We start from the raw sequence: 21,381 nt of genomic DNA on the forward strand, positions 1-21,381 counted from the left end.
CTCTTATTTACATTCTAACTATCATAATTTTACGAATAAAGTGCAATTTTAGGCAAAACATGATTTATTATGTCTTATCTCATCTTTGACAGGTAACATCATTGTGGTCAAGTGCATGCGATATGTGCAAATATAACATGGTTCAAAAAAACGTTTTCCTTTCGTCCTGCGAGGCTGAAACTTGCAGAATCCCATTTTAAGTTTCTAGGAAGCTCATTTATTACAGCATACACACGGCTTGGCCAAACATGTGGTGTTAAAAGGTTTTTGATAAATTATGACTTTCTACAACTGATATGTTTACTTTCAACAGTTTTTTAATACATTTTGATCATGAATATGAAAATTCATTTTTTCTTAATAACTATAATATTTTAACGAAAAACGTGCTATTTTAGGCAAAACATGATTTATTATGTCTAATCTCATCTTTAACATGTAAAAGCATTGTGGTCAAGTGCATGCGAAATGTGCAAATATAACGGTTAAAAAAAAGTTTTCCTTTCGTCCTGCGAGGCTGAAACTTGCAGAATAACATTTTAAGTTTCTAGGAAGCTCATTTATTACAGCATACACACGGCTTGGCCAAACATGTGGTGTTAAAAGGTTTTTTATAAATTATGACTTTCTACAACTGATATGTTTACTTTCAACAGTTTTTTAATACATTTTGATCATGAATATGAAAATTCATTTTTTCTTAATAACTATCATATTTTAACGAAAAAAGTGCTTTTTTTTTAGGCAAACTTGATTTATTATGTCCTATCGCATAATTACCATGTGAAAACATTGTATTCTTATATGTGCAAATAGAACATGTTTCCAAAATACGTTTTCCTTTCATCCTACGAGGCTGAGACTTGCTGAATCGCATCTTCAGTTTCTAGGAAGCTCATTCATTTTAGCACATACACGGCTTGGCCAAACATGTGGTGCTGAAACGTTTTTGATTAATTATGACTTTCTACAACAGAAATGTTTACTTTTTTACAGTTTTTTATATACATTTTGATCATGAATAGAAAAACTCATATTTGTTTTGGCCAAGCCAAAACATATGTAATGTTGTAATGAATGACCTTTCTAGAAACTTAAAATGCGATTCCGCAAGTCTCAGCCTCGCAGGACGAAAGGAAAACTTTTTTTTAACCATGTTATATTTGCACATATCGCATGCACTTGACCACAATGATTTTACATGTCAAAGATGAGATTAGACATAATAAATCATGTTTTGCCTAAAATAGCACTTTTTTCGTTAAAATATGATAGTTAGTATGTAAATATGAGTTTTTCTATTCATGATCAAAATTTATTAAAAAAACTGTAAAAAAGTGAACATTTCAGTTGTAGAAAGTCATAAATAATCAAAAACGTTTCAGCACCACATGTTTAGCCAAACCGTGTATGTGCTAAAATGAATGAGCTTCCTAGAAACTGAAGATGCGATTTAGAAAGTCTCAGCCTCGTAGGAGGAAAGGAAAACGGTTTTTTGAACCATGTTATATTTGCACATATAAGAATACAATGTTTTCACATGGTAATTATGCGATAGGACATAATAAATCATGTTTGCCTAAAAAAAAGCACTTTTTTCGTTAAAATATGATAGTTATTAAGAAAAAATGAATTTTCATATTCATGATCAAAATGTATTAAAAATCTGTTGAAAGTGAACATATCAGTTGTAGAAAGTCATAATTTATCAAAAACCTTTTAACACCACATGTTTGGCCAAGCCGTGTGTATGCTGTAATAAATGAGCTTCCTAGAAACTTAAAATGGGATTCTGCAAGTTTCAGCCTCGCAGGACGAAAGGAAAAAAAATTTTTAACCGTTATATTTGCACATATCGCATGCACTTGACCACAATGCATTTACATTTTAAAGATGAGATTAGACATAATAAATCATGTTTTGCTTAAAATAGCACTTTTTTCGTTAAAATATGAAAGTTATTGAGAAAAAATGAATTGTCATATTCATGATCAAAATGTATTAAAAAACTGTAGAAAGTGAACATATCAGTTGTAGAAAGTCATAAATTATCAAAAACCTTTCAACACTTCATGTTTGGCCAAGCCGTGTGTATGCTGTAATTAATGAGCTTCCTAGAAACTGAAAATGCGATTTTGCAAGTCTCAGGACGAAAGGAAAACTTTTTTTTAACCATGTTATATTTGCACATATCGCATGCACTTGACAACAATGCTTTTACATGTTAAAGATTAGATAAGACATAATAAATCATGTTTTGCCTAAAATAGCACTTTATTCGTAAAATTATGATAGTTATTATGAAAATATGAATTTTCATATTCATCATCAAAATTTAATAAAAAACTGTAAAAAAGTGAACATTTCGGTTGTAGAAAGTCATAATTAATCATAAACGTTTCAGCACCACATGTTTGGCCAAGCCGTGTATGTGCTGAAATGAATGAGCTTCCTAGAAACTGAAAATGCGATTCAGCAAGTCTCAGCCTCGTAGGACGAATGGAAAACGGTTTTTTGAACCATTTTATATTTGCACATATAAGAATACAATGTTTTCACATGGTAATAATGCGATAGGACTTAATAAATTATGTTTGCCTAAAAAAAAGCACTTTTTCCGTTAAAATATGATAGTTATTAAGAAAAAATGAATTTTCATATTCATGATCAAAATGTATTAAAAACTGTTGAAAGTAAACATATCAGTTGTAGAAAGTCATAATTTATCAAAAACCTTTTAACACCACGTTTGGCCAAGCCGTGTGTATGCTGTAATAAATGAGCTTCCTAGAAACTTAAAATGGGATTCTGCAAGTTTCAGCCTCGCAGGACGAAAGGAAAACTTTTTTTTTACCGTTATATTTGCACATATCGCATGCACTTGACCACAATGCTTTTACATGTTAAAGATGAGATTAGACATAATTAATCATGTTTTGCCTAATATAGCACGTTTTTCGTTAAAATATTATAGTTATTAAGATAAAATGAATTTTCATATTCATGATCAAAATGTATTAAAAAACTGTAGAAAGTGAACATATCAGTTGTAGAAAGTCATAATTTATCAAAATTTTTTATAAAAAACTGTAAAAAAAGTGAACATTTCGGTTGTAGAAAGTCATAATTAATCATAAACGTTTCAGCACCACATGTTTGGCCAAGCCGTGTATGTGCTGAAATGAATGAGCTTCCTAGAAACTGAAAATGCGATTCAGCAAGTCTCAGCCTCGTAGGACGAATGGAAAACGGTTTTTTGAACCATTTTATATTTGCACATATAAGAATACAATGTTTTCACATGGTAATAATGCGATAGGACTTAATAAATTATGTTTGCCTAAAAAAAAGCACTTTTTCCGTTAAAATATGATAGTTATTAAGAAAAAATGAATTTTCATATTCATGATCAAAATGTATTAAAAACTGTTGAAAGTAAACATATCAGTTGTAGAAAGTCATAATTTATCAAAAACCTTTTAACACCACATGTTTGGCCAAGCCGTGTGTATGCTGTAATAAATGAGCTTCCTAGAAACTTAAAATGGGATTCTGCAAGTTTCAGCCTCGCAGGACGAAAGGAAAACTTTTTTTTTACCGTTATATTTGCACATATCGCATGCACTTGACCACAATGCTTTTACATGTTAAAGATGAGATTAGACATAATTAATCATGTTTTGCCTAATATAGCACGTTTTTCGTTAAAATATTATAGTTATTAAGATAAAATGAATTTTCATATTCATGATCAAAATGTATTAAAAAACTGTAGAAAGTGAACATATCAGTTGTAGAAAGTCATAATTTATCAAAAATTTTTATAAAAAACTGTAAAAAAAAGTGAACATTTCGGTTGTAGAAAGTCATAATTAATCATAAACGTTTCAGAACCACATGTTTGGTCAAGCCGTGTATGTGCTGAAATGAATGAGCTTCCTAGAAACTGAAAATGCGATTCAGCAAGTCTCAACCTCTTAGGACGAATGGAAAACGGTTTTTTGAACCATTTTATATCTGCACATATAAGAATACAATGTTTTCACATGGTAATAATGCGATAGGACTTAATAAATCATGTTTTGCCTAAAATAGCACTTTTTTCGTTAAAATATGATAGTTATTATGAAAATATGAATTTTCATATTCATGATCAAAATTTGATAAAAAACTGTAAAAAGTGAACTTATCAGTTGTAGAAAGTGAGAATTCTTTCGAAACCTATCAACACCACATTTTTTGCCAAGCCGTGTATGTGCTGTAATGAATGACCTTCCTAGAAACTGAAAATGCGATTCCGCAAGTCTCAGCCTCGCAGGACGAAAGGAAAACGTTTTTTTTTAACCATGTTACATTTGCACATATCGCATGCACTTGACCACAATGATGTTACCTGTCAAAGATGAGATAAGACATAATAAATCATGTTTTGCCTAAAATAGCACTTTATTCGTAAAATTGATAGTTCATAAAGTGTTGATAGGTTTTTGATAAATTATGACTTTCGACAACTGATTTGTTCATTTTCTACAATTTTTTTTATCAAATTTTGATCATCAATATGAAAATTCATATTTTTATAATTATTATATTTGAACGAAAAAAGTGCTTTATCAGGCAAAAAATATTTATTAAGTCTTATCTTATCATTAACATTTAGGAACATTGTGGTCAAGTGCATGCGATATGTGCAAATATAACATTGTTTTAAAAAATTATATGTTTACTTTTAAAACAATGTTATATTTGCACATATCGTATGTATTTTTGCAATATCATATTTTTACGACAAAAGTGCTATATCAGGCAAAAAAGATTTATTAAGTCTTATCTTATCATTAACATTTAAGAACATTGCGGTCAAGTGCTATACGATATGTGCAAATATAACATGGTTCAAAAAACCGTTTTCCTTTCGTCCTACGAGGCTGAGACTTGCTGAATCGTATTTTCAGTTTTTAGGAAGCTCATTTATTACAACACATACACGGCTTGGCCAAACATGTGGTGCTGATTTGTTTTTGATAATTTATGACTTTCTACAATTGATATGTTCACTTTTTATAGTTTTTTTTAATACATTTTGATCATGAATATGAAAATACATATTTTCATAATTATCATATTTTAACGAAAAATGTGCTATTTTAGGCAAACATGATTTATTATGTCTTATCTCATCTTTGACAGGTAAAAGCATTGTGGTCAAATGCATGCGATATGTGCAAATATAACATGGTTCAAAAAACCGTTTTCCATTCGTCCTACGAGGTTGAGCCTTGCTGAATCGCATTTTCAGTTTCTAGGAAGCTCATTTAGTACAGCATACACACGGCTTGACCAAACATGAAGTGTTAAAAGGTTTTTGATAAATTATGACTTTCTACAACTGATATGTTCACTTTCAACAGTTTTTTAATACATTTTGATCATGAATATGAAAATTCATTTTTTCTTAAAAACTATCATATTTAATCAAAAAAAGTGCTTTTTTTTAGGCAAACATGATTTATTATGTCCTATCGCATTATTACCATGTGAAAACATTGTATTCTTATATGTGCAAATATAAAATGGTTCAAAAAACCCTTTTCCTTTCGTTCTACGAGGCTAAAACCTGCTGAATCGCATTTTCAGTTTTTAGGAAGCTCATTCATTTCAGCACATACACGGCTTGGCCAAACATGTGGTGCTGAAACGTTTTTGATTAATTATGACTTTCTACAACTGAAATGTTCATTTTATTTTCAGTTTTTTTAATACATTTTGATCATGAATAGAAAAACTCATATTTACATACTAACTATCATAATTTTACGAATAAAGTGCTATTTTAGGCAAAACATGATTTATTATGTCTTATCTCATCTTTGACATGTAAAATCATTGTGGTCAAGTGCATGCGATATGTGCAAATATAACATGGTTAAAAAAAAGTTTTCCTTTCGTCCTGCGAGGCTGAGACTTGCGGAATCGCATTTTAAGTTTCTAGGAAGGTCATTCATTACAACATTACATATGTTTTGGCTTGGCCAAACATAAAGTGTTGATAGGTTTTTGATAAATTATGACTTTCTACAACTGATTTGTTCATTTTCTACAATTTTTTTTAATCAAATTTTGATCATCAATATGAAAATTCATATTTTTATAATTATTATATTTGTACGAAAAAAGTGCTTTATCAGGCAAAAAAGATTTATTAAGTCTTATCTTATCATTAACATTTAAGAACATTGTGGTCAAGTGCATGCGATATGTGCAAATATAACATTGTTTTAAAAAATTATATGTTTACTTTTAAAACAATGTTATATTTGCACATATCGTATGTATTTTTGCAATATCATATTTTTACGACAAAAGTGCTATATCAGGCAAAAAAGATTTATTAAGTCTTATCTTATCATTAACATTGCGGTCAAGTGCTATACGATATGTGCAAATATAACATGGTTCAAAAAACCGTTTTCCATTCGTCCTACGAGGTTGAGCCTTGCTGAATCGCATTTTCAGTTTCTAGGAAGCTCATTTAGTACAGCATACACACGGCTTGACCAAACATGAAGTGTTAAAAGGTTTTTGATAAATTATGACTTTCTACAACTGATATGTTCACTTTCTACAGTTTTTTAATACAGTTTGATCATGAATATGAAAATTCATTTTTTCTTAATAACTATCATATTTTAACGAAAAAATTTGCTATTTGCTATTTTAGGCAAACATGATTTATTATGTCCTATCGCATTATTACCATGCGAAAACATTGTATTCTTATATGTGCAAATATAACGGTTCAAAAAACCGTTTTCCTTTCGTCCTACGAGGCTGAGACTTGCTGAATCGCATTTTCAGTTTCTAGGAATCTCATTCATTTCAGCACATACACGGCTTGGCCAAACATGTGGTGCTGATACGTTTTTGATTAATTATGACTTTGTACAACTGAAATGTTCACTTTTTTCCATTTTTTTTAATACATTTTGATCATGAATAGAAAAATTCATATTTTCATAATAATTATCATATTATTTTATTTTTACAAAATATGATTTATTATGTCTTATAACATCATTAACATGTAAAAACAATGTGGTCAAGTGCATGCGATATGTGCAAATATAACATTGTTCAAATAACCGTCCTGCGACGCTGAAACTTCGTTTCAGTTTCTAGGAATTTTTCAGTTTTTACGAAAAAAGTGCTATATCAGGCCAAACATGATTTATTATGTCCTATCGCATCATAAACATGTAAAAACATTGTTTTTAAATGTATTCCGATATGTGCAAATATAACGGTTCAAAAACAACGTTTTTCTTTCGTTCTGCGAGGTTGAGACTTGCGGAATCGCAATTTCTTGGAAGCTCATTCATTACAGCACATACACGGCTTGGCCAAACTATTATTTTTGTATGAAAAACTTGACTGGTTCTGATGTTTAAAGTCTTTTTTTCTCCTTATTCCACTTTTTAACGTTTTTTTTTTTTAATGAACTTTTGCTTATGAATACGAGAATAAATGAATAAGTGAAAAAAGATAAAAGAATTATGAAAAAAAGTCATAATTATGTTGAAATTTGATTTGGCATGTAACATTTTTTAGTTATTCGTGTACTTATTGTACTTTATCATTGAAATTTTCTTATGGAAATAAAAATTCATATATTAATAATATATTTTTGATAAAGAAAATACTGTCATGTAAACTTTTAAATATTTTCTTCTGAAAGTTTGATTCTAAATATGAAAATGTAAACTTTTTAATATCAGATTTTCATGAAAAAAAGTTCATTTTGTCAAAACGTGATATTTCATGTTAGAATTTTTTGTTCACTTTTTTCTTACGTTTTGCCATGAACTTATGATTTTAAATATGAAAACATATTTTCACTATTTTTGAAATTATGCTTTATAATTCATATTAACTATTATATTTTTTTGAAAAGAGTACATTTCTTGTCAAAACTTGATTGTCGTCAACTTTTTACGATCCCTTTTTCTTTTTCTTTTTTAAATAATTTTTAATAACGTTTTGCTTAAGAGTATGAACATTTATATTTTCATACTAACCGTCCTACTTTTTCTGAGACAAAATACATCTATTTCTTAAAACATGATTTCTCATGTTAATTTTTCACTTTGAAACAGTAATTTTTAATAGAAAAAAAATATATTTTCCCAATAGATGAAAAAAGATGAAAGAATTATGAAAAAAGTCATATTAATGTCAAAAGATGATTTGGCATGTACCATTTTAAGTTTTTTCGTTTAAGCATTGTACTTTGTAATTTTTTTTATGAAAGTTTGTTCATGGAAATAAAAACGTATATATATTTATAATATATTATATGATAAAACTCATATTTTTGTAAAAAACATTTTAGTCATGTAATGACTTTTTTTGCACTTTATAAATTTTTTTCCTAAAATGTTGCTTTTTAATAGGAAAATTTATATTTTTATAATAACTATCGTATTTTTTTAACGATTTTTGTCAAAACAAATCTGTTGTCACCATCATCATTCACTTAATGAAATTAATCTTAAAAATTCGTATCGTCATATTAAATACTTTATTTTCATGAGTAAATAACAAAAAAATCCCTCTGTCATGTAAATTTTTTGTTCACTTCTTTTGTTCGGTTTTTAATACAGTTTTACTTATGAGCATGAACATTTGTACTATTATACTTTTTCTGGAAAAAGTCAAATTTTTGTCAAAACATGGTCAATTTGTAAGTTTTTTTTGTTCACAATGCCTGTTTAAATACATTTGTAATACAATTGTGCTTATGAATATGAAATTTTATATTTTCATATCTCTTTTTTGTAAAGTCAATTTGGCAAAACGTTTTGTAGTGTCACTTTTAAGTTTTTTGTTCACATTTCAATATTCATTATCATTGATCGTATGAAATTATACAAATAAAAATATTATATATGAAGTTATGATTAATTACATTTTCTTTTAAGATTAAACAAATCATATTTTAGATAAAACTTGATTTGTCATTGATTTGTTTTATTCCCCTTATTCCACTTTTAACAGATTTTAATGAAATTTTGAATGCAAAAATTCATATTTCGCCAATAGATTTTCCACATTTAGCTTTTCGTTTATGTATTGCACTTTGTAAAGTTTTTTATCATGAAATTTTGCATATGAAAATAACAATCCATATATTTGAAACGTTTTTATGAATCATTTTTTAAAATTAAATATTGATTGAGTATAAAAATTTATTATTTTATAATAACTTTGTTTCATTGACATTTTACATGTTCAAATTTTTTTTTCCTGAATTATATATTTATTATAACTATTATGTTATGAAAATCAAAATAAATAAATTGTCAAAATTTTTATGGCAGTATTTTTGGTAAACTATTGCACCATTTGCCATTTTTTTCCCAGGACATTATGCTGATGAAAATAAAAATTTATTTATTCATAATATATTCTTATGAAAGAATTTTTTTTTTTTGAGTATGAAAATTAATATTTTCATAATACACAATGTATAAATACAAATAAGGAAAAAGTACGTATTGCAGGTAGTATTTCACACTGGTAGTATTTTTACACAGTAAAACAGTAAGAACAGTAACTATTAACAGTTAATAACAGTGTGGATTATGTTGAATGGTTCACTGGGAGCAGCTTTGATTGTAAAGTCTAATAGCAGCAGGGAGAAAAGACCTTTTGTATCGCTCTTTCAGACATTTAGGATGTAACAGTCTGTCACTGAAGGAGCTGCTCAACGATAAAACGGTTTTATACAGGTGGTTAGAGGCATTCTCCAGCAATGATATTAGTTACCATCCTCCTTTCTTCCACCTCCTGTACAGTGTCCAGGGGACTATCCAGGACTGAGCTAGCCTTCCTATTCACCCTCTTCCTATATATGAGTTTTCTAAAAAAAAAACATTATAAATATAGGAATTTTTATTTTCATTAGCAAACTTCATGAAAAATAGTTACAAAGTACAATACGTTCAAGAAAAACTAAAAAATGTTACATGCCAAATAATCATAAACTAAATATATTACATGCCAAATCCTGTTTTGACAGAAATAAGACTTTTTCCATCTTTTTTCATCTATTGGGAAAAAAATATTTATCATATTCATGAGCATAATTTAATTAAAAACCGTTAAAATGTGGAATAAGGAAAAAAAGATCAGGTTGATTGATGAACAACTGAAGGAAAAAAAAAGAGAAATTGACGAGAAATCATGTTTTGAATAATATATGGCTTTATACTCATAAAACGTAGGATAGTTATTATGAAAATATAAATTCATACTCAAAAGCATATCCATTTTGAAAAAATTTATTATTGTTTTGAAAATATGAAATTTGTATTCCGAAGGTACATTTCAGGAAAAAAACATTAAAAAGTGCAAAACTTCAAGTGACATTTCAAATAATATTTTGACAACAATATGAGTTTGTTCATTAAAATATATTATGAATATATGAATTTTTATTTTCATGAGCAAAGTTTCATGAAAAATTACAAAATACAATGCTTAAACAAAAAAACTAAAAATGGTACAAGCCAAATCATGTTTTAACAGAAATATGACTTTATTTCATAGTTTTTTTCATCTATTTGGAAAATACAATTTTTTATATTAATGATAACCGTTACAAAGTGAATGAAAAACTAAAAATTGACATGGGAAATCATGTTTTAAGAAATAGATGTATTTGTCCCAGAAAAAGGACGGTTATTATGAAAATATAAATGTTCTTACTCCTAAGCAAAATGTTTTTAAAAATTAAAAAAAAAAAAGAATAAGGGATCAAAAAAGGTGACAACAAATCAAGTTTGACAAGAGATGTACTCTTTTCATAAATGATTAAGCATAATTTCATTAATAGGGAAAATATGTTTTCATATTCACAATCATAATTTTATGACTAAACTTAAATGGTGCAGTAAGTGAACGAAAATTCTGCCATGAAATTTAACGATTTGACAAAATGAATTTTTTTTATGAAAATCTGATATCACAAAAATGTTTACATTTTAATATTCAGAAGCAACATTTCAGAAAAAAATGCTAAAAAGTGCAAAAAGTTAACATGACAAAGTTTTGACAAAAATATGTTTTTTAATAAAATATATTATTACATTATTTAATTAGAAACCGTTAAAAAGTGGAATAAGGGGAAATAACATGACATTTATAAAAATCAAGTTTTGTCAAAAACATGATTTTAAAATAGTTTTGCCAAATCTTTTTCATATAAAAATAATAGTTATGAAAATGTTAATTTATATATCAATTAGCCTAATTTTATGAATAACCATTAAAAAGGCATTGTGAACAAACAAAAAAACCTACAAAATGACAAGATCATGTTTTACCAAAAAGTGACATTTTCCAGAAAAAGTATGATTTTATTAAGTATTTTTAAGCTTAATTTCATTAAAGAACTGTTAAAATTGCAAAAAGTAAATGATGATGGTGACAACAGATTTGTTTTGAGAACAATGACTTTTTTTTTAAGTTAGAGTTACTGAAAATGTACAAAATATGAATGTTTATATTCAAATGCATAATTTCATGAAAAAAAGTAAAGTGGTACAATACAGTGAGGAAAAAACTACATTTTAAGTTTTGACAAAAATGTCTATTGTTTTGAAAATATGATAATTAAAAAATTAAAATTTTAATATTCAGAAACAACATTTTAGGATTTAAAAAAAAAACACTGGATGACAAAGTTTTGACAAAAAGTATGAGTATTATAATAAAAATTATATATATGTACAAAGGGGGACAGGGGAGGGTTACCTACGTATTAAGCATTATACGTATTAAGTCAAAAACATGACTTTTATCATACAAAAATATAAGTAATTATGAAAATATGAGTTTTTATATACAATTTTTTTTTTAAATAGCATTTTAATTTAATGAATAACCGTTACAAAAGGCAATAAGTGAACAAAAAAAACCCTAAAAATGTTACATGCTAAATCATGTTTTGACAGAAATGACCATAATTTTTCATCTTTTTTCATCTATTGAGAAAATATCAATTTTCATATTCATAAGCATAATCTCATTAGAAACTGTTAAAAAGTGAAATAAGTTGAAAAAACGTGACAAGTTTTGTCAAAAACGACTTTTCATAAATCATGTTGACATTATGACTTTTTCATACAAAAGTTATTGTGAAAATATGAATTATTATATCAATTAGCATAAGTTCATGAATACCCATTACAAAAGTCAATAAGTGAACAAAAAAAACCCCTACAAATTGCCGTCATGTTTTGACAAAAAGTTAACTTTTTTCCAGAAAAAGTAGTATGAATTTTCATGCTCATAAGCAAACGTATTACAAACCATTAAAAGTGGAACAATGAGAAAAAAAACAGTGACATGATTTGTATAAAATGAAACGTTTTTACATTAAAATATAATATTTAATATGAAAATATGAATTTTTAAGCATAATTTCATTAAAAACCAGTTAAAATTAAAAAATGTGAATGATGATGGTAACAATAAATTTGTTTTGAGAATTTACGTTTTATTTATACAAGATATTATAGTTGTTGTCAAAATATGAATATATTCATAAGCATAATTTCATAAAAAAAAATTAAAATGGTGCAATAAGTTAATCGAAAATAATGACGATATCTTATTTTTAAGGTACATTGCAGGAAAAAAAATTTAAAGTCTAAGAAGTCAATAAAACGTGACGACAGAGCTTTGACAAAAATATATATATTTTTTTCAAATATATACAAAAAAGACATTAATTTGCATTTTCATAAGAAAATTTCATGAAAAACCGTTACAAAGTACAATGCGTAAACAAAGAAAATAAAAATGTTACATGCCACCTGTTTTGATAGAAATATTACGTTTTTTTAAATAATTTTTCTATTCTTTTTTCTAAATATTTTTTAATCTATTGGGAAACTATGAATTTTCATATGCATAACCATATTTCAATTAGAATCCGTTAAAAAGTGGAAATAACGACATTAAAAATCAAGTTTTGTCAAAAACATGACTTTTCATGAATCATGTTTTTTTATACAAAAATAATATTTTGGCCAACCGTATGTGTTTTAAAGAATTAACTTCCTACGAGATTCCGCAAGCGTCAGCCTCCAGGACGGAAGGAAAACTGTTTTTCGAATGGTGTTATATTTGCACATATCTCGTGCACTTGACCACAATGTTTTTACATGTTTATGATGAGATAGGACATACAACAAAAACATGAAGTCTGGGCTTCTCTGCTTAGACTGCTGCCCCCGCGACCCGGCCTCGGAAAAGCGAGAGAAGATGATGATGATGATGATGATGATGATGATGATGATGATGAAATTTTTAAATAAACAATATGATAGTTATTAAAAAATGGTTATAATAATTAGCATATTTTTATTAATAATTGTTAAAAACTTAAATAAAGAATCAAAAAAGGTGACATGACCAATTTTTGAGAAAAAAAACCTTTTCTAATAAACCTAAACGTTATGAATATATTATTGTTTATAATCATAATTTAATGAAAAGCCACTTTAAGATTCAATAGGCAAAGGAAAAAGGAAAAGGTGACAAGACAATTCATGTTTTGACAAATATAAAAACGATAATTGTTATGATATTAATTTGCATAATTTTATTTAAACCCGTCAATAAAGTGCAATATGCGAACGAAAAATAAAAAATTTGTTATGACCATGTTTGACAAAATGGACATTTCTTAATTTGCATAATTTCTTTAAAACCCGTTAACAATGGAACGAAAAAAGGTGACACGACAAAAGTTTTAAAAAAAAAATTTACCTGTTGTAGTTGTTATGAAAATATTAATGATTATACTATATTTTCATACGCATATGCAAAACTGTATTAAAACCATTAAAAGTGGAATGAGGGACGGAAAAATGATGACAGGACAAAAGTTTTTTAATATAAATGTTATTAAAAAAATATGATTTTTTTATTTCCATAAGCATAATTTCATGAAAAACCGGTACAAAGTAAAATACTTTAATGTTATGAATTTATGAATAAATAGGTGTTTATGAATTTTCATATTTATAAGCATAATTTCATTAAGGGCCATTAAAAAAATGGGGAAAAAAGGGGAAAACAGACGACATTAGTTACACATAAATGAAAGTAATTATAAAGATATTAATTAATTAGCATAATTACATGAATAACCGTTACAAAGGGAAATACGTGAACGGAAAACACTAAAAATTGACATGAGAAATTATATATTTTAAAAAATAGATGTCTTTTTCCTCAGAAAAAGTAGTGTATTTATTAAGTAAATATAAATATTTATACTAATGCAAAATCTTATTAAAAACCTTTAAAAAAAGAATAAGGGAAAACAGGGTGCAGGAAGTGAACAAAAATACTGACATGAAAAAATCTGATAGGTACATATACAATAATAAAAATAAATATACATTTTCATATTCAGAAGCAACATTTGAGAAAAAAAATAAAAAAGTGCAAAAGATCAACATGACGACAAAGTTTTGACAAAAATATAATTTTTTTCAATGAATATATGAATTTTTATTTCCATAAGCATATTTTTTTATATAAATATATATATACAGTGAGGAAAATAAGTATTTGAACACCCTGCTATTTTGCAAGTTCTCCCACTTAGAAATCATGGAGGGGTCTGAAATTGTCATCGTAGGTGCATGTCCACTGTGAGAGACATAATCTAAAAAAAAAAATCCAGAAATCACAATGTATGATTTTTTTAACTATTTATTTGTATGATACAGTTGCAAATAAGTATTTGAACACCTGAGAAAGTCAATGTTAATATTTGGTACAGTAGCCTTTGTTTGCAATTACAGAGGTCAAACGTTTCCTGTAGTTTTTCACCAGGTATGCACACACTGCAGGAGGGATTTTGGCCCACTCCTCCACACAGATCTTCTCTAGATCAGTCAGGTTTCTGGCCTGTCGCTGAGAAACATGGAGTTTTAGCTCCTTCCAAATATTCTCTATTGGGTTTAGGTCTGGAGACCTGCTAGGCCACGCCAGAACATTGATATGCTTCTTACAGAGCCACTCCTTGGTTATCCTGGCTGTGTGCTTCGGGTCATTGTCATGTTGGAAGACCCGGCCTCGACCCATCTTTAATGCTCTAACTAAGGGAAGGAGGTTGTTCCCCAAAATCTCGCAATACATGGCCCCGGTCATCCTCTCCTTAATACAGTGCAGTTTTCCTGTCCCATGTGCAGGAAAACACCCCCAAAGCATGATGCTACCACCCCCATGCTTCACAGTAGGGATGGTGTTCTTTGGATGGTACTCATCATTCTTCTTCCTCCAAACACGTTTAGTGGAATTATGACCCAAAAGTTCTATTTTGGTCTTATCTGACCACATGACTTTCTCCCATGACTCCTCTGGATCATCCAAATGGTCACTGGCAAACTCAAGACATGTGCTGGTTTAAGCAGGGGAACCTTCCGTGCCATGCATGATTTCAAACCATGACGTCTTAGTGTATTACCAACAGTAACCTTGGAAACGGTGGTCCCAGCTCTTTTCAGGTCATTGACCAGCTCCTCCCGTGTAGTTCTGGGCTGATTTCTCACCTTCCTTAGGATCATGGAGACCCCACGAGGTGAGATCTTGCATGGAGCCCCAGTCAGAGGGAGATTGACAGTCATGTTTAGCTTCTTCCATTTTCTAATGATTGCTCCAACAGTGGACCTTTTTTCACCAAGCTGCATGCCAATATATATATATATATATATATATATATATATATATATATATATATATATATATATATATATATATATATATATATATATATATATATATATATAAAATAAAAATAGTTACATTCTTGTTAACACCTGATTTGTCATCACCGTTTTCATTCCTTATTCTTTTTTTAAAGGTTTTTAATAAGATTTTGCACATTAGTATAAATATTTATATTTTTCCAATATCTATGCTACTTTTTCTGAGGAAAAAGACATTTATTTTTTTTAATATGATTTCTCATGTCAATTCTTAGTTTTTTTGTTCACGTATTGCCCTTTGTAACGGTTATTCATGTAATTATGCTAATTAATTAATATCTTAATAATTACTTTTATTTATGTGTAACAATATATCTGTCGTCTTTTTTTTTCCCTGTTTTTCCCATTTTTTTCATCGGTCTTTAATGAAATTATGCTTATATTTATGATCTTGCAGACAAAACAGGATTTGCCATCTTACTTTTTAGTTATTTCGTTTATTTATTGCCGTTAAACATGGGTATTCTTTAAATTGAATTTTCAAGATTTTCATACCTCTCATACCTCTTATCCGGGGCCGGGTCGCGGGGGCAGTAGTCTAAGCAGAGATGCCCAAATCTCCCTAGACACTTCTTCCAGCTCTTCCGGGGGGACACCGAGGCGTTCCCAGGCCAGCCGGGAGACATAGTCTCTCCAGCATGTCCTAGGTCTTCCCCGGGGTCTCCTCCCAGTGGGACGCGCCCGGAACACCTTCCCAGGAAGGCGTCCAGGAGGCATCCGGAACAGATGCCCGAGCCACCTCAGCTGACCCCTCTCGATGTGGAGGAGCAGCGGCTCTACTCTGAGCTCCTCCCGAGTGACCGAGCTTCTCACCCTATCTCTAAGGGATCGCCCAGCCACCCTGCGGAGAAAGCTCATTTCGGCCGCCTGTATCCGCGATCTTGTCCTTTCGGTCATGACCCAGAGCTCATGACCATAGGTGAGAGTAGGAACGTAGATTGACCGTTAAATCGAGAGTTTCGCCTTGCGGCTCAGCTCTTTCTTCACCACGACAGACCGGTACATCGACCGCATTACTGCAGAAGCTGCACCGATCCGTCTGTCAAACTCCCGCTCCATCCTTCCCTCGCTCGTGAACAAATCCCCAAGATACTTAAACTCCTCCACTTGAGGCAGGAACTCTCCACCAACCTGAAGTGGGCAAGCCACCCTTTTCCGACTGAGGACCATGGCCTCGGATTTGGAGGTGCTGATTCTCATCCCAGCCGCTTCAAACCTGGCTGCAAACCGTCCCAGTGACTGAACTGATTGAACTGCCACCTTAACGTGGTGGAGGGGTTTGAGTACCCGAATGACCCTAGGAGCTATGTTGTCCGGGGCTATATGGCCCTGGTAAGGTCTCCCAAGGCAAACAGGTCCTAGGCGACTGGTCAGACTAAGAGCGGTTCAAAAAACCCCTTATGAGACAGAACAGATCAAGGACCGTGACGTCGCCCGGTATGGCGCAGCCGGGGCCTCACCCTGGAGCCAGGCCCGGGGCTGGGGCTCGTATGCGAGCGCCTGGTGGCCGGGCCTTCCCCCACGGGGTCCGGCCGGGCTCAGCCCAAAGGAGCGACCGTAAGGGGCCGGTGCGAAGAGGATCGGGCGGCAGTCGAAGGCGGGGGCCTCGACAACCCGATCCCTGGACACGGAAGCTAAGATTTTCATAATTATCATATTTTTACTAAAATTATTTTATGTGAAAACATGATTTTGTATGTCCTATCTCATCATAAACATGTAAAAACATTGTGGTCAAGTGCATGCGATATGTGCAAATATAACATGGTATGAAAAACCGTTTTCCTTTCGTCCTGCGAGGCTGAGAGCGCAAGAGCCGAATTGCATAATCAGCTCCTCGGAAGCTCATTCATTACAGCACACTCACGGCTTGGCCAAACTATTATTTTTGTATGAAAAAACTCAGTCAAAACAAAATTCATGTTTTTATTAAAACTTGATATTTTAAGTAGTTATTTCCCCTTATTCTAATTGAATTATGGTTATTAATAGGAAAATTCATATTTTCCCAATAAAATATAAAAGATGAAAAATTATTCAAAACTTAATATTTTTGTCAAAACATTAGGTGGCATGTAACATTTTCAGTTTTTATGTTTACGCATTGTACTTTGTAACGGTATTTCATGAAACTTTCTTATGAAAATGCAAATTCATATTTTTTTTATATATATTTGAAAATATATATTTGTCATGTCATTTTTCATTGACTTCTTGGACTTTTAATGTTTTTTCCTGAAATGTACCTTCGAAATAAGATAATTATATTATGTCACAATTTTCGTAATTTTTTTCCAGCATTTTACATTTTCTTCATGAAATTATGCTTATGAATATATTCATATTGTCACAACTATGATATCTTGTATAAATAAAATGTAATTTATCTCAAAACAAATTTGTTGTTACCATCATCATTCACATTTTGCAATTTTAACAGTTTTTCAATGAAATTCTGCTTAAAAATTTTTATTTTCATATTAACTATTATATTTTTATGAAAAAACTTCAAATCCTTTACAAAACTTTGTTTATTGGCATGTTTTTTTCCGTATTCCACTTTTTAACGTTTAATAAATAAATGAACTTATGCTTATAAATATGAGAAATCCCAATAGATGAGAAAATTGTAAAAGAATTATGAAAAAATATATAATTATGTCGAAATATGATTTAGCATGTAGCATATTTTAGATTTTTATGTACTTATTGTACTTTAGTATTGAAATTTTCTTATGGAAATATAAATTTATATATTAATATATTTTTATTAAAGAACATATTTTTGTCAAAACTGTCATGTTAACTTTTTAGCATTTTTTTCTGAAATGTTGCTTCTGAATATGAAAATGTAAACTTTTTAATGATATCAGATTTTCATAAAAAAAAGTTCATTTTGTCAAAACGTGATATTTCATGTCAGAATGTTTGTTCACTTACGTTTCGTCCTTTTTTACGTTTTGCCATGAAATTATGATTTTATATATGAAAACATATTTTCACTATTTATTAAATTATGCTTTATGATTAACTATTATATTTTTATGAAAAGAGTAAATTTCTTGTCAAAACTTGATTTGTCGTCAACTTTTAACGATCCCTTTTTCTTTCTTTTTTTATTAATTTTTAATAAGATTTTGCTTAAGAGTATGAACATTTATATTTTAATGCTAACTGTCCTACTTTTTCTGAGACAAAATACATCTATTTCTTAAAACATGATTTCTCATGTCAATTTTTAGTTTTTCATTCACTTTGTAACGGTTATTATTAATATAAAAAATATATTTTCCCAATAGACGGAAAAAAAAAAAGAAGTCATATTTCTGTCAAAACTTGATTTGTTATGTACCATTTTTAGTTTTTTCGTTTAAGCATTGTACTTTGTAATTTTTTTCATTAAACTTTGATCATGAAAATAAAAATTCAGATATATTTATAATATACTTTTATGAACAAACTCATATTGTTGTCAAAATATTATTTGCCATGTGACGTGTTTATTTGCAATGTCACCTGAAGTTTTGCACTTTTCAATGTTTTTTTTTCTGAATTGTACCTTCAGAATACAAAATTCATATTTTCATAACAGTAATATCTTTTTTCAAAACGTGATATATTATACTTATGAGTATGAATTTATATTTTTATAAAAACTATCCTACATTTTATGAGTATAAAGCCATCAATTTTTCAAAACATGATTTCTCGTAAATTTTTCTTTTTTTCCTTCAGTTGTTCATCAATCAACCTGATCTTTTTTCCCTTATTCCACATTTTAACGGTTTTAAATGAAATTATGCTCATGAATTTGATAAATCATATTTTCCCAATTGATAAAAAAAGATGGAAAAATTCTTATTTCTGTCGAAACACGATTTGGCATGTAATATATTTAGTTGATGATTATTTGGCATGTAACATTTTTTAGTTTTCATGTATGTATTGTACTTTGTAACTTTTTTTTAAGAAAGTTTGCTTATGTAAATAAAAATTCCTATATTTATAATATATTTTTATGATAAAACTCATATTTTTGTCAAATCCTTTTTTGTCATGTAATGACTTTTTTTGCACTTTATAATTTTTTTTTCTAAAATGTTGCGTCTTAATAGGAAAACTTTTATTTTTATAATAACTATCAGATTTTCATAACAATTTTTGTCAAATGGTGATATTTCATGTCAGCATTTTCGTTAATTTATTTTACCATTTGACATTTCTTTTTATGAAAATAGGTCTCTTTTTCACAGTAACTCTAACATTAAAAAAAAAAACATTTTCTCAAAACAAATCTGTTGCCACCATCATCATTCACTTTTTGCAATTTAAACAGTTCTTAAATGAAATTAAGCTTAAAAATTCATATCGTCATATTAAATACTTTATTTTTTATGAGAAAATTAACATAAAAAAAAACCTTTCTCATGTAAATTTTTTGTTCACTTATTTTGTTTGACTTTTAATACAGTTTTACTTATGTGATGACCCCACATTTACATTTTATTTCACTATTGTATTGTTTTATTTTGATTTGATTCTGTATTTTATTTTGTCATAAGGTCATCTATTTGTCTGATTAAGTACATGGCAATAACATAATAACATAAAGGATAAGTAATATACAGTGGTAAAGATGTTATCAATGTTTAATCCTCCTATGCTTTGTTTGCAGGGAGAGCAGAGAAAAAACATAGAAAAGAGTTCATGAGCAGGTCAACGAGTTCGGATACGGTCAAATGGCTAGTGATCATCTCGGCATGCTTTGTGATTGGTTCATTCTTGATCACACGCGACAGAGCGTGAATTCGCGGAGTATTTTTGTTAAACTATTGCACCATTTGACATTTTTTTTCAGGACATTATGCTTATGAAAATGAAAATTTATTTATTCATAATATATTCTTATGAAAGACAGTTTTTTTCTTGAGTATGAAAATTCATATTTTCATAATACACAACACAATGTATAAATACAAATAAGGAAAAAGTACGTATTGCAGGTAGTATTTCACACAGGTGGTATTGCAAGTATTGCAGGTAATATTGCATGTATTGCAGGTAATATTGGACGTATTGCAGGTAATATTGCACACAGGTAGTATTATTACACAGTAAAACAGTAAGAACAGTAACTATTACACAGTTAAACAAAAATAACAGTGTGTATTATGGTGAATGGTTCACTGGGAGCAGCTTTGAATGTAAAGTCTAATAGCAGCAGGGAGAAAAGACCTTCCGTATCGCTTTTTCAGACACTTAGGATGTAACAGTCTGTCACTGAAGGAGCTGCTCAACGATGAAACGGTTTCATACAGGGGGTGAGAGGCATTCTCCAGCAATGATAATAGTTTTGCTACCATCCTCCTTTCTTCCACCTCCTGTACAGTGTCCAGGGGAATCCCCAGGACTGAGTTGTCCTTAATGATCAGCTTATCCAGTCTCTTCCTATATATGAGTAAAATATGAGTTTTATCATAAAAATATATTATAAATATAGGAATTTTTATTTCCATTAGCAAACTTTCATGAA

Source organism: Silurus aristotelis, assembly GCF_946808225.1.
Source record: "Silurus aristotelis genome assembly, chromosome: 22".
In the NCBI taxonomy this organism is placed as follows: Eukaryota; Metazoa; Chordata; class Actinopteri; order Siluriformes; family Siluridae; genus Silurus; species Silurus aristotelis.